This window comes from Lichenostomus cassidix, chromosome W, assembly GCF_008360975.1.
Source record: "Lichenostomus cassidix isolate B80296 chromosome W, HeHo_3.0, whole genome shotgun sequence".
Taxonomy (NCBI): Eukaryota; Metazoa; Chordata; class Aves; order Passeriformes; family Meliphagidae; genus Lichenostomus; species Lichenostomus cassidix.
This window is the reverse complement of record NC_139510.1, coordinates 14,081,945-14,094,716: the sequence shown is the minus strand read 5'-3', so window position 1 is coordinate 14,094,716 and position 12,772 is coordinate 14,081,945. Positions and strand designations below refer to the sequence as shown.

At 46.4% G+C, this 12,772-nt stretch overlaps 1 long non-coding RNA gene across 1 annotated transcript in view; it reads left to right on the top strand.

The window, feature by feature from the left end:
• LOC146425541 (uncharacterized) overlaps window positions 1–12,772 on the top strand; it is a 384,874-nt gene that overhangs the window by 64,686 nt on the left and 307,416 nt on the right. The gene's annotated exons all lie outside the window — the stretch shown is intronic.

Sequence of the window (12,772 nt, the reverse complement as noted above, 5' to 3'; positions counted from 1 at the left end):
TTGTGGTCAGTTCATCACATGTTGTCTCTGCTGCTCCTTCCTCCTCACATTCTCCCTCTGCTCCAGTGTATGGTCACTCCCATGGGAGACAGTCTTCCATTAATTTCTCCAACATGGGTCCTTCCCATGAGCTACAGTTCTTCATGAACTGCTTCAGCATAAGTCCTTTCCATGGGATGCAGTCTTTCAGCAAGAGGCTGCTCAACAATGGGTCCCCCATGGAGTCAGTCCTGCCAGCAAACCTGTTCCAGTGTGGGCTTCTTTCTCTTCAGGGTCACAGGTCCTGCCAGGACCCTGCTCCAGCAAAGACTTCCCATGGGGTCATAGCCTCCTTTGGGTGCATCCACCTGCTCTGGTGTGGGGACCTCCATGGGCTGCAGGGGGACATCTCTGCACTGGCGACTGGAGCACCTCCTCTCCCTCCTTCTTCAGTGACTTTGGTGCCTGTAAAGCTGTTTCTCTCACATATGCTCACTCCTTTCTCTTCTGGTTGCTGTTGCGCAGCAGGTTTTTTCCCTTCTTAAATATATTATCACAGAGGCACTACCACTGTTGCTGATTATCTCAACCTTGGCCAGCGGTTGGTCCAACTTGGAGCCAGCTGGCATTGGCTCTTTTTGACATGGAAGCTGCCTTGGTTTGAAAGACAGGTGTCTGCTAAGGAAGGTGGAAACCTTCCTTAGAATAGAGAATGTGAGCCCCCCCTCCCCTCCAAATTATTTTAACTTTAGAATCAAGGGCTTTCAGGCAAAGATATGGGAAAAGGAATAACAGTTCTTTACTAGTATCTATAACGAAGTAAACAAGCAACAACAACAGTAGCAATAACAAACAAAAACCAGAAACCCGATGGCAGATGTCCCAGGGCTGCCAAGCACTTTCCCGTTTGGTGTAGTCACGGTCACAAGCAGCAGGGGCGCTGTTGAGGTCCCAGCCGGGCAGGGCAGGTGCGATGACTCCCGCGCAGCTGAAGGGGGCGCTGTGGTGTGAGGTCAGGTCGGTCTCACATGGGTAATGGCGGGCAGGCTGGGCGGCAGGACGGCATGCAGCAGGAAGCTCGAAGCAGCGAGCTGAAGCGGCAGGGCTGGCTCACCCAGGCTAGCCAGCAAAGGTGGCAGAAACTCCGCAGTTATGGCAGAAGCCGCAGTGCGTTCCGACAGGCGGGGGCAGGGGGGGCAGCGACAGCTGGGCTCCGCCGCAGTTGTTGCAAAACGCAGCCGGGGAGGTGCGCACTCCCGGTGGGGAAAAGGGTCAGAATCCCGTGCCCTTTCCCAAGCGAGAGCTCACCCAGCCAGGAACAGAAGGCAGTGCGCAGCCAGACTCTCCGCAGTCGCAGCCAAGGAAGGCAGCAGCTTCCCTCTGTCCCCTCCAGTGCCCAACAAGCAAGTGAAGGTCCTAACGGCCAGATGCCTCCTCCCCTCACCACACCCAGCCACTGCAGCCACATCCTTTGTCTCTTACAAAAAGAGTTAATGGTCCTTGAGTAGCTGGTCGTTGTGGTTTCCTAGTAACAGGGATGGAGAAAATTCCACCCCCCCCCCCCAACCTTCAACAGAAGCTTGTAGTAGCTTCTCACAGAAGCCACCTCTGTAACCCCCACTACCAAAACATTGTCATGCAAACCCAATACAACAGACTAGGTGTATGGACGGTGAGGTGGATTGAAAACTGGCTGACCTGCTGGGTTCAAGGGGTTGTGATCAGTGGCACAGAGTCTAGCTGGAGACCAGTCACTGGTGGTATACTTTAGGGTTTGGTCCTGCCACCAGTGCTGTTGAATATCTTTTTTTATGATTTATATGACAGTGGAGCAGCATTGCCTCAGAAAGTTCACAGATAACACAAACCCATGAGGAGTAGCTGATGTACCAGATGTTTATGGTGCCATTCAGAAGGACCTTAACAGGCTGGAGAAATGGACTAACAGGAATCTCATGAAGTTAAACAAAGGGAAATATGAAGTTATGCACCTGGGAAGGAATAACCCCAATGCCAGTGTGGGCTGGATCCAACCAATTGGAAAGCAGCTGGGCAGAGAAGGACCTGGAAGTTGTGGTGGACAATGGAGCACGAGCCAGCTATGTGCCTTTGCAGCAAAGGCCAAAAACATCCTGCACTGCATTAGGAAGATTGCTGCTAGCAGATTGAGGGAGGTGATCTTTCCCCTCTCATCATTTTGGCACTGGTGAGACACACCTGGAGTGCTGTGTCCACTTCTGGGTTCCACAATACAAGAAAGACATGGGCATACTGGAGGGACTCCAGTGAAGGGTCACTGAGATGATTAAGGGACTGAAGCACCTGACATACTGTTGGAAAACGCAGTTTTCCAGCAAAACTCATGCTAACTGAGCAGGGCTGAGCAAGGCTTCAGTATTCCCAGGCTTCAGTAAAATTCCAACAAGCTGCAGTGGTTTGTTTGCCTGAGAATGTTCTGTGGGAAGAATGCCATGAGAAAGATTAGGAGTCAGAAGTGTTATGAGAAAGGAATAAGGGAGTTAGCAGGAGGATCCCTGAATGTGTGAGAACAGCTGCAGGTGTGTGTGTGTATCTATAATTAGAAATATCTGTAACAGTATATAAGTCTCTCATTTGGTGAAATAAAATGGAGCTTACTTTATATCTCATATTGAGAGTGCCGTGAGTTTCCCTCTCACCGCATCTCGTTAACATACAGGTACAGGCTGAGAGCTGGAATTGTTTATCCTGGAGAAGACTCAGGGGGTTCTTATCAGTCCTTTATCTCATGGCAGTGACTAAAGGAGATGAAGCCAGACTTCTCAGTGTTGCCCAGTGATGACTCACAAATTGAAAAACAAAATTGTGTTTAAACATAAAAATTTTCTTACTGTGAGGGTGGTTAAACACTGGCACAGGTTGCCCACAGGTTGTGGAGTTGCCCACAAGTTGTGGAGTCACCCACAGGTTGTGCAGTCTCTATCCTTGAAGATATTCAAAATTTGACTGGACACAGTCCTGGGTAGCTTGCCCTAGTTGACCCTGCTTTAAGCAGGGCATTGGACTAGGTGATCTCCAAAGGTCCCTTTCAACTTCAATTATTCTGTCATTTGGAGAACACAGAAACCTAGCATTCAGGGATATGACTTGACCCCTCTGACTATTTCTTATTCCAAGACTGTGTTAGTAAACTGAGAAAGGTGACAGGAAAATCCATGTTATATGAGCCAGATTTTTACCTGTAGTCACTTTCTATTGCTCTGTACAGAATTTTGAAACTCTGGATGTTTCTCTTCCCCTAAGCAAAGTGGTGCAGCCTGGTGCAGAACTAAAAGCTTTCCCCAAAACAGAATGCACTCAAAGTACAACAGCAGTAGCCTACTGTATATGCACCAATATTATAGAGTCATAGACTGGTTTGGGTTGGAACGGACCTCAAAGGTCATCTAGTTCCAACCCCCTGTCATGGGCAGGGACACCTTCCACTAGACCAGGTTGCTCCAAGTCCCGTCCAACCTGGCCTGAACACTTCCAGGGATGGGGCATCCACAGCTTCTCTAGGCAACCTGTACCAATGCCTCACCACCCTCACAGTAAAGAATTTCTTCCTAAGATCTTATCTAAACTTACTGTCTTTCAGTTTGAAGCCATTACCCCGTGTCCTCTTACTACATGTAAAAGGTCCCTCTCCAGCTTTCAAAGGGAAATTTTTGTTTGGAGTAAAATCCTGTCTATACAGGTAAAAAGCTAAAGTTTGATTTCTGTAATTAACAGGAAAGAGATGCTTTTATAAATACACATGGCAAGTCATCATTACTCGTAGAATTTCTTTCCTGGAAAAGTCTCTTATGAAGTGGTTTCATCAGAGAGCAAGATCAGAAGTTGCTATAGCTGAATAGCTCTCAACTGGCATGCTTGCTGGCCTGGTTGCTGTATGGTGTCCAGCAGTAGGATGCAGGCTGCCTTCACAGCACATGAAGAAATAGATCATGCTTTCCCAGGTGTTTTTCTTATCACTGACCAACTGTTCCTCACCCTCTTGGCTCTGAGACCTCTTTTAGGGCTCATATACATTTAGAAATTAACCAGCATTGCTCCCTAGGTGAATATTTACTTAGAATACAGCAGCTATATGGAGAGGAGTTTTACAGCAACAGTGCCAGTCTGTCTCTTCCCAAAGGAAAGTTTAAATCTAGTTACATCCTTTCCAGTTATCTAGAATTTTTGAAATTTCTGTTGTAGATGAGTCCATGTGCCTAATGTCATAAACACATATTATAGTATTGGCTTTTCACAAATATTGAAATGGATGCTCTGTGTATAATGTTAATTCTTACAGAAGTAGCTTTGTTATAAAGATATAGTTGTGTAATAACTAATGCCTTTATTTTTGTAACTAACTTAACTTAGACATAGTTGTGAAAGAGCTGATATGGTTGTTTTAGAGTACTTGTGCTTAACTTACAATAACTGAATGTGGTGGTTTTGATTGGTCCAAAACATCAGAAAGGTATCTTTAACATCTAAAAGAAAGTTAAACCCCTCAGAAGCTGTTGCAGTAGGCCTGAGGAAGTGTCTGAGGGGTGGGGAGTGGCACAAAGATGGCTCCTGTGTGTCCTGAGTGAAAGTTCTGGACGTTTTTTCACCAAGTCCAGCAGAACCAATCTCTGATGGCTCTGAAAGTGATGGACATGCTGCTGGCCAAGTGTAGGCCAATTGGAGGTGCTAGTTACACCTCTGTGAAAACATATTTAAGAAAAAATCAAAACAAGGTAGGCACGCACTTCTTTGTAGTTAGAGGAGGAGGAGGAGGTGGAGGTGAAAATATGTGAAGGGAAAACAACATGGAGACACCAAGGTCAGTGGAGAAGGTGGGGGAGGGAGGTGCTCCAGGTGCCGGAGCTGAAAACCCTCTGCTAGCCATGGTGAAGACCATGGGGGGAGCAGGAGGTCCCCCTGCAGCCCAGGGAGTCCACAAAGATGCAGAAATTCACCCACAGCTTATGCCAGAGGAGCAGGTGGATGCCTGGAAGAAGCTGTGATCCAGTGGGAGTCTCCTATGGAGAGTTAAAGCTGCAAAGGCCTTGCAAGAGAGAGAAAGGCCTTGCTCCTGGGATGGAAGCAGCTTGGCCTCAGCTCGGGAGAGTGTGCACCTTATGGACAAAAGAACTCATGTTGCAGCAGAATTCGGGCGGGATGTTGCTTGTGAGATTGGACCCACGCCAAAGAAGTTCCCAGAGGACTGTCTCTCATGGGAGAGACCCTGTGGCTAAGTAGAGGACCCCTCTCCCTGATGGACTGACCAAAGAAAAAACCCCTTACCCTTCCCCCTGCCCGTGTTGTTGGTTTGGAAAGAGGGAAGGGGGGTGATCGGAGAGACTGCTTCTTAAGAGGGAGGGGGTGAGAGCAGGAAAACTGTCTAGAGAGAGAGAGAGATAAGTAGAGATAGAGTATTTGTAGTAGAAGAATTGTGGTGATGAATAGATTTATGGATCTGCTCTATGGACTAAAAAATACCCCACACCCTGCCCCCCTACCCGAGCTGTTGGTTGGAAAGAGGGAGGGGGGGGTGAGTAGAAAATGCTGTCTTAAGAGGGAGAGGGGTGAGTGAACAAAATGGTGTATGAAAAGCTTATTTTTGCCTCTCATTTATCCTCCAACTCTGTTAGTAATTAAATCACTTTGCAACTTTAAGTTTGGAGCCTGTCTGCCCTTTTCTTCCATGCGTCCTCCTACCAGTGTCCTATCTCACTTAACTCATAAAATTAGTGTGTGTTTTTTACAGTTTTTTTCTTTCCCCTCTCCTGCACATCTGCAGCAGGAGAGAGCAGAAGTGCCTGGCATTTAGTCAAGAGTCAAACCCCGACACTGAAATAACTAAACTGCCTGCTTGGTTGGATAACATCTGAGGAACAGGTGTGACGAGGACCCCTGCCACTGACATTTCAACTATCAGCAACTGTCATCTGCTGAAACTATGGAACAGGGGATCATGGTGGGGGTGATACACAACCCTCAAGACCACAACCAAGAGGACTGCGCATGCTCTAAAAAGGCGGATCAGAGGAAGTGCCATGCTAAAAAGTTCCTGGAACATGCAAACTAGTTTGGGGAAATGTTTGAATATGTATTATCGTTTATAAATATGTATTTGACTGTGCAATAGGAAGGGTATGTAAGGAATGTCACCATCGTTAACAGGTGTGCCTCTGGCTAAGGCTAAGCACCCAGCGTTGTTACTTTTGCTTTATTGCCTTTGTCCCCTATTGTCCTTTATTTAACTTTTAAAATTCTAACAGGAGAGTGGACTTCATTTCTCAAACCTAATGTTCAACATGCACCAGGCACTGCAGTGGGTCTGTAGAAAGAGGAAACCCCTGGAACAGGGAAACTTAATAACACAGGAAAAAACCCACAGGCACCAATTACAGGGGCTGCAAATCTTTCTGCCAAAACTTCAGCATCCCTGGAACACAACCCATGCTTTGTTTATGTTTTTGGCACAAACAGTCCAAGCAACTGTCAATCTGACCTTCTGACTGCAGCTCAGCTCTTTAGGGCCTGAGGCTTCTTTCTTACCTCTCCGAGCTCGTGGTACACCTTATTGAAGAGGGAACGGTAAGACCCTCCATGTAGGCTTGTGCTTTGGAGCAGCTGATCAGTAGGTCCCAAATGCCATGTTGGCTGCATGGTCCCTTGAGCCTTGCAGGGGGCCAGAGTCATCCTGTCATTTGCTTTGCCAGATGAAAAGGCTTGGGAGGGAATGAGGAGGCTGGGATACAAAGCACAAAGGTACTTGTTTTCTAATACACTCTGAATTTGCTTGCTTTCAGTCTCTGACAGAATAGGCTGCCCTTGGCAAAAGAATAGTTCAAGTACTGTGTTCCTGGTATCGCTTAATAAATTAATCCATTTATTGAACCTTGAAAGCACCTCACATTGAGAAAGATTATCCTGATCCTCCATTCAGAAGCAGACAGGATGAGTACAGCTACAGCTAGGAAGAAGTAACAGAACAGTGTGAAACTATTTCCACAGCGCTCTTGTTCTGGCTTCCTTGTTCTGCAACAGCAGTGCCACCAGCTGGCAAGAGCTGAGATCTCATTGCAAAGATCAGAAACAAAATACACCCAAGAAGGGAAGTGATGTGCCAAGGTTTCACCCTGGCCAAATGCCAGGCACCTATGACATCTGCTCTCTCTGCTCTCCCCTGCCACAGCTGTGCAGAAGAGAGGAAAAGACTAACACACCGGACTCATGAGTTGAGATAAAGCACTGGTGGGGGGACACACTGAGAGAGAGAGAAAAACAGGCTGAAAACTTAAAGTTGCAAAGTGATTTGTTAACCTAACAGAGTCGAAGCATAAATGAGAAGTAAAAATAAGCTTTTAAGACACCGTTTCTTCACTCACCCCCCTCACTCCTTCCAACCAATAGCTCGGGGGGGGGGGGGCAGGGCATGGGGGCTTCTCTTGGTAAATTCATCACCACAATTCTTCTGCTACAAACACTGTTTCTCTGCTCAGTCCCCTCCCTCCTTCTAACCAAGAGCATGGGGGGGGCAGGGTAAGGGGTTTCCTTTGGTCAGTTGTCTCAGTTTGAAAGGCAGGTGTCTCCTAAGAGAGGTAGGACCCTCCCTTAGAATAGAGAATGTGAGCCCCCCTCCCCTCCAAATTATTTTAACTTTGGAATCGAGGGCTTTCAGGCAAAGGTATGGGGAAAGGGAATAACAGTTCTTTACTAGTATCTATAGTAGAGTAAACAAGCAATAACAAGAATAGCAATAACAAAAAAACCCAGAGAACCAGTGACAGATGTCCCTGGGCTACCAAGCACTTTCCCGTTTGGTGCAGTCACGGTCACAACCAGCAGGGGCGCTGTTGAGCTCCCAGCCAGGCAGGGCAGGTGCGATGACTGCCGAACAGCTGCAGGTGGCGCTGTGGCGCGAGGTCAGGTCGGTCTCACATGCTTGGTAATGGCGGACGGGCTGGGCAGCAAGTAGTGCGCAGCAGGCAGCTTGAGTTCTTGTCCACAGGGTGCCGACTTCCAAGCCGAGGTCAGGCTGTTTCCATCCCAGGAGCAAGGCCTTTCACCCTCTTGAAAGGCCTTTGCAACTTTAACTCCCTATATGGGACTCCCACTGGATCACAGCTTCTTCCAGGCATCCACCTGCTCCTCTGGTGTGGGCACCTCCCTACGGGCAATGGGTGGACCTCTGCACCCCTGTGGACTCCATGGGCTGCAGGGGGACCTCCTGCTCCCCTCATGGTCTTCACCACAGCTGGCAGAGAGTTTTCAGCTCCAGCGCCTGGAGTACCTCTTCCCCCACCTTCTCCACTGACCTTGGTGTCTCCATGTTGTTTTCCCTTCACATATTTTCTTCTCCTCCTCTAGCTAAAAAGAAGTGTGTGACTACTTTGTTTTGATTTTTTCTTAAATATGTTTTCACAAAGGCGTAACTAACATCTCTAATTGGCCCAGACTTGGCCAGCAGCATGTCCATCACCTTCAGAGCCATCAGAGATTGGCTCTTCTGGACATGGTGAAAAACTTCCAGAACCTTCATATAGGGCACACAGGAGCCATCTTTGTGCCACTCCCCACCCCTCAGACACTTCTTCAGGCCTACCACAACAGCTTTTGAAGGGTTTAAATTTCTCTTAGATGCTAAAGATACCTTGCTGATATTCTGGGCTAAACAAAACCAACACATGATGACATCCAAGCAAACCTGCAGCAGCTGGGCTGGGAGTTGGAGGCAGGCAGCAGATTGAATGTTGAAAGGGACTATGTCCACTGCCACTGCAGTTGTAGCATACAGGAAAAGAAGCTGTCGATAGCAGCATACACATGCTGTAGGCTTCAGGCCAAGGAGTGCAATTGATCTTGGTTCCACAGCCAGAAATGACAATGGCCACGCATATACATGCCAAGCATGGCCAGTGAGAAAACGCTGAGGGAATCTGGACTGTTCAGTATAAAAAGTGAAGACCATTGCCATGAAGCACTTAAAAATCCCTTTCAACAAAAAGAGATGAGCTGCCCCACAGAAGGAAACAAACTGCTTCATTTGCACAGTGAATAGGAAAGCAAGGGGACCTGCAAGACAGGGGGTGGGACAAAATAAATGAATGCTAGAATTAGCTGCTGGGGGAAGATTTGGACTCTTTATTGTTGGGATTTAAGCTAGACACACATCTAGGAGGAGCTTGAGGAGTACTGACTGTCTTGATACTTCTTGAGGTCCTCAGCCATCCCCAATCCTTTTTGGTCCCACAAGTCAGCTGACAGACATCACATCATCTGAATGCTGTACTTGATGGATCATTCGATGCAACTGGAGAGTTAGTAACCCTGATTGCTAGGGCCTTTTCTATAGCTTAAACTGTTCCTTTACCCTCTTCTCACTTTCTTATGAGGTACAGGGGTATTAACAAAAGCATCAGCCTGGCAGGGGGCCTGTTCTGTGTTAAAGAGAAGCAGCAGAAAGAATAACCCTCTAGGAATAGAGCACAGCTCAAGAAGTTCAGATACAGCTTCCACACTGAGGTTGGCACAAGCTCATCCAAATCCATGGCTGTGACAGGACGCAAGCCAGGAACCACTACTACCAATGCCTTCTTACCTCATCCCACCATGCATCTCACCCATCATCTCCTGCCTGTCTCCAGGGCCATGAATACTTCTTTTTTGGCATCTCTCAGTTTTGGTATAAAGCTCAGTAGGATGACAGGATAATATTCATATGCCTTTTAGACTCTCCTCTGTAATGCCTACTACAATACTACAGACAGCAGATATGGCAAATCTGGATACCTGGTCTCCCATAGCTTGCATATAAAGCTGCAGTTTGTCCATGACCATGGAAATTAGCACCGCAGGGTGAGGTCAAGTGTGAAGAAGATGGGGATGCAGGAGCTGCTTTTAGGTACATGATTTTAACCTTCAACATAAAGCTTTGATGTTTTAAGGACATTCCTCCTCTCCAAAAAAATAACTCCCAATTCTAGGCAGGCAAGAGGAGGCAGGGAAATAGGACAGCTGGACAGAGGCCTCACTCTCCTATGCAATGAAAAATGGTGAATGATCTAGTGGTTCAGCTGCAGTTTCAGTACATAAGGTCTCCCTAAAACCCTTAGTCCTATACCTAACTGTCCACCTATAGGTATCTGTGCTGTACAATATCTCTTAGAAAAATAACATGGAAAGGAAACTTTTAAAGGAAACTCTTGCCTCAGAACAAATGAGGTACCAGAAGAAGAGAACAGGAAGGAGATGCTTTGAAGAGTGTAACAGTGCCAACTCTGCCATTTACTATAGAAGCAAGAAGTGTTACTGCAGCTATACTGACAACAGGACTGATGTTTAAGCTATGAAAAATAGTAATAAGCTGAGAACATGCCCTTGGGATATCAATCCACTCACTGGTGAAAGAAAAACAACAGTTTACTTTGTTTCCTTTGAATCAGTCATGTTCACATAGAAGCTGGACTGTTACAAGGAGAAACCCAACTGCCCTGGATTTACTTGCAGTGGGAAGATTACAAAATAAAGGAAACCATCAGCCAAGCCAACACACTATACAAATACATTTTATTTAGAGATACACATAATAAGATGCACAAATACTTTTTGTTCACCAATTTTCAGATCACGCAACCTCAAGTAGTGGAAAAAAACAAACTGCAGGTAATTACAATTATCTATGTAACAGGGCAGTAGTAAAATACCTTTATGCCAGACTACAGCATGTTTAATGATATTCAGATGAGAATGTACAGATCTAGGTATTTAAAAAGTGCATGGGGCATTGCCACATACACCAACATGCTTTTTTAAAGAGCAACATCTTTCTGGTATGTGAACACAGTAACCCAGTTAATGCAAGATGGAAAATTAGGCTCTTAATAGATACATAGAATCATGGAATGTTATGGGGTTGGAGTGGACCTTAAAGATCATCTTGTCCCAACCCCCCCCACCATAGGCAGGGACACCATCCACTAGACCAAGTTGCTTAAGGCCTTATCCAACCTGGCTTTGAACACTGCCAGGGTTGCAGCATCCACAACCTCCCTGGTCCACCTGTTTCAGTATCTCACCACCCTCACAGTAAAAAATTTCTTCCTAATATCTAACCTAAATTTCCCCCCTTTCAATTTGTACCCATTACTGATTGTCCTGTCACTGCAGTTCCTGATGAGGAGTCCCTCTCAGTCTTCCCTGTAGCCCCTTCAGATACTGGAAGGTTGCTATGAGATCTCCACACAACCTTCTCTTCTCCAGGCTGAACAGCTTCAACTTTCTCAGCGTGTCTTTGTAGGGGAGGTACTCCAGGCCTCTTATTAACTTTGTGGCCTCCTCTGGACTTGTTCCAACAGTTCCATGTCCTTTTTATGTTGGGGACCCCAGAGCTGGACACAGTACTCCAGGTGGAGTTTCATAACAGCAGAGCAGAGGGAGGAAATCCCCTCCCTTGACCTGCTGGCCATGCTCCTTTTAATGCAGCCCAGGATTCTGTTGGTTTCTGGGCTGAAAGCTCACACTGTTGGCTCAGGGTGAGTTTTTCATCAACCATCACCCCCAAGTCTTTCTCCCAGGGCTGCTCTCAATCACTTCTCTGCCCAATCTGTCGGTGTGTCTGGGATTGACACAACCCAGTAGTAGGACCTTGCACTTTGCTTTGTTGAACTTTATGAGGTTAGCACAGACCCACCTCTCAAGTGTGTCAAGGTTCCTGTGGATGGCATCTCTTCCCTCCAGCATGTTGACTGCACCACACAGCTCAGTGTCATCAGTAAATTTGCTGAGGGTGCCCTCAATCCCACTGTCCATGTTGTGTCCATGCCCACATTTCCAGATCAAATTAACAGTTTTCCTCCACGTAACAAATTAAGAGTTATTTATGACTGACGTGGAAAGCAAGCTGAAAAAAATCACTGTTACATAGTCCATGTGGTCGAGAAACACACAGATGACCTAAAATGATCAGTTCTTCAGAAGAGTCCAGAGCATTTAATTGCATTTAGCAAGCTGGCAGAAGAACTGCCAGAAGATCCAAGCTCTTGCACCCACACAAAGTTCTTTCACATGAGAAATTTCAATTCTCAAATTTCAAGAACCCCATGTTCCACCTGCAAACACACAACCAGATCATGTATTGCTGAGTTTACTTTTGAATTCCCATCTAAATGGAGGGAAAGGTAGGAAGTGGTGCTGATCTGAGAGTGTAGCTGCATTGGTTTTAAGTTCTATTTAAAACACATGGAACCTGGACTCTTCTCTCCAGTGTCTCTCTCAAACCTAGGAAATTCAGCTGGTTCCACTACTCATTGCAATCCCTGTTTTGCTTTTAAATAGGAATAGTGTTGAACAGTGCTTGGGAAAGACCAGCAAGGACTGTTGTGGAACTCTCAAGGCTTCCATTGCTCAAATGCTCCATTACCAGCTCATCTCTGAGCATAGCCAGCCTTTGGCATTACTGCTGGCCAAAGCTCATAACTTTTGCCTTTTGAGCACAGAGTTTCGCTCATAGCCCTATGATAGCACAGTTTTTTCATAATCCACCAAATATGCAAAAGACAAAAAGGTCTGTGGAGAAAGCCTTTAAATGGGACCAAGTCAGCAAAAAGTCACCAATGCACCCTTGATTTTGCCTTTTTGCCTTCAATTTAGGTATAACACTCAGCAGCAGCCAAAGATGCCAGTTCTCTAGTTGACTAATGTGCCACTGATCAGATTAATAAACTGGGTGCAGATTCAGGGCACATCCACTTCCTGATCTGCTGACATCCACTGTATAATATGGATGCAA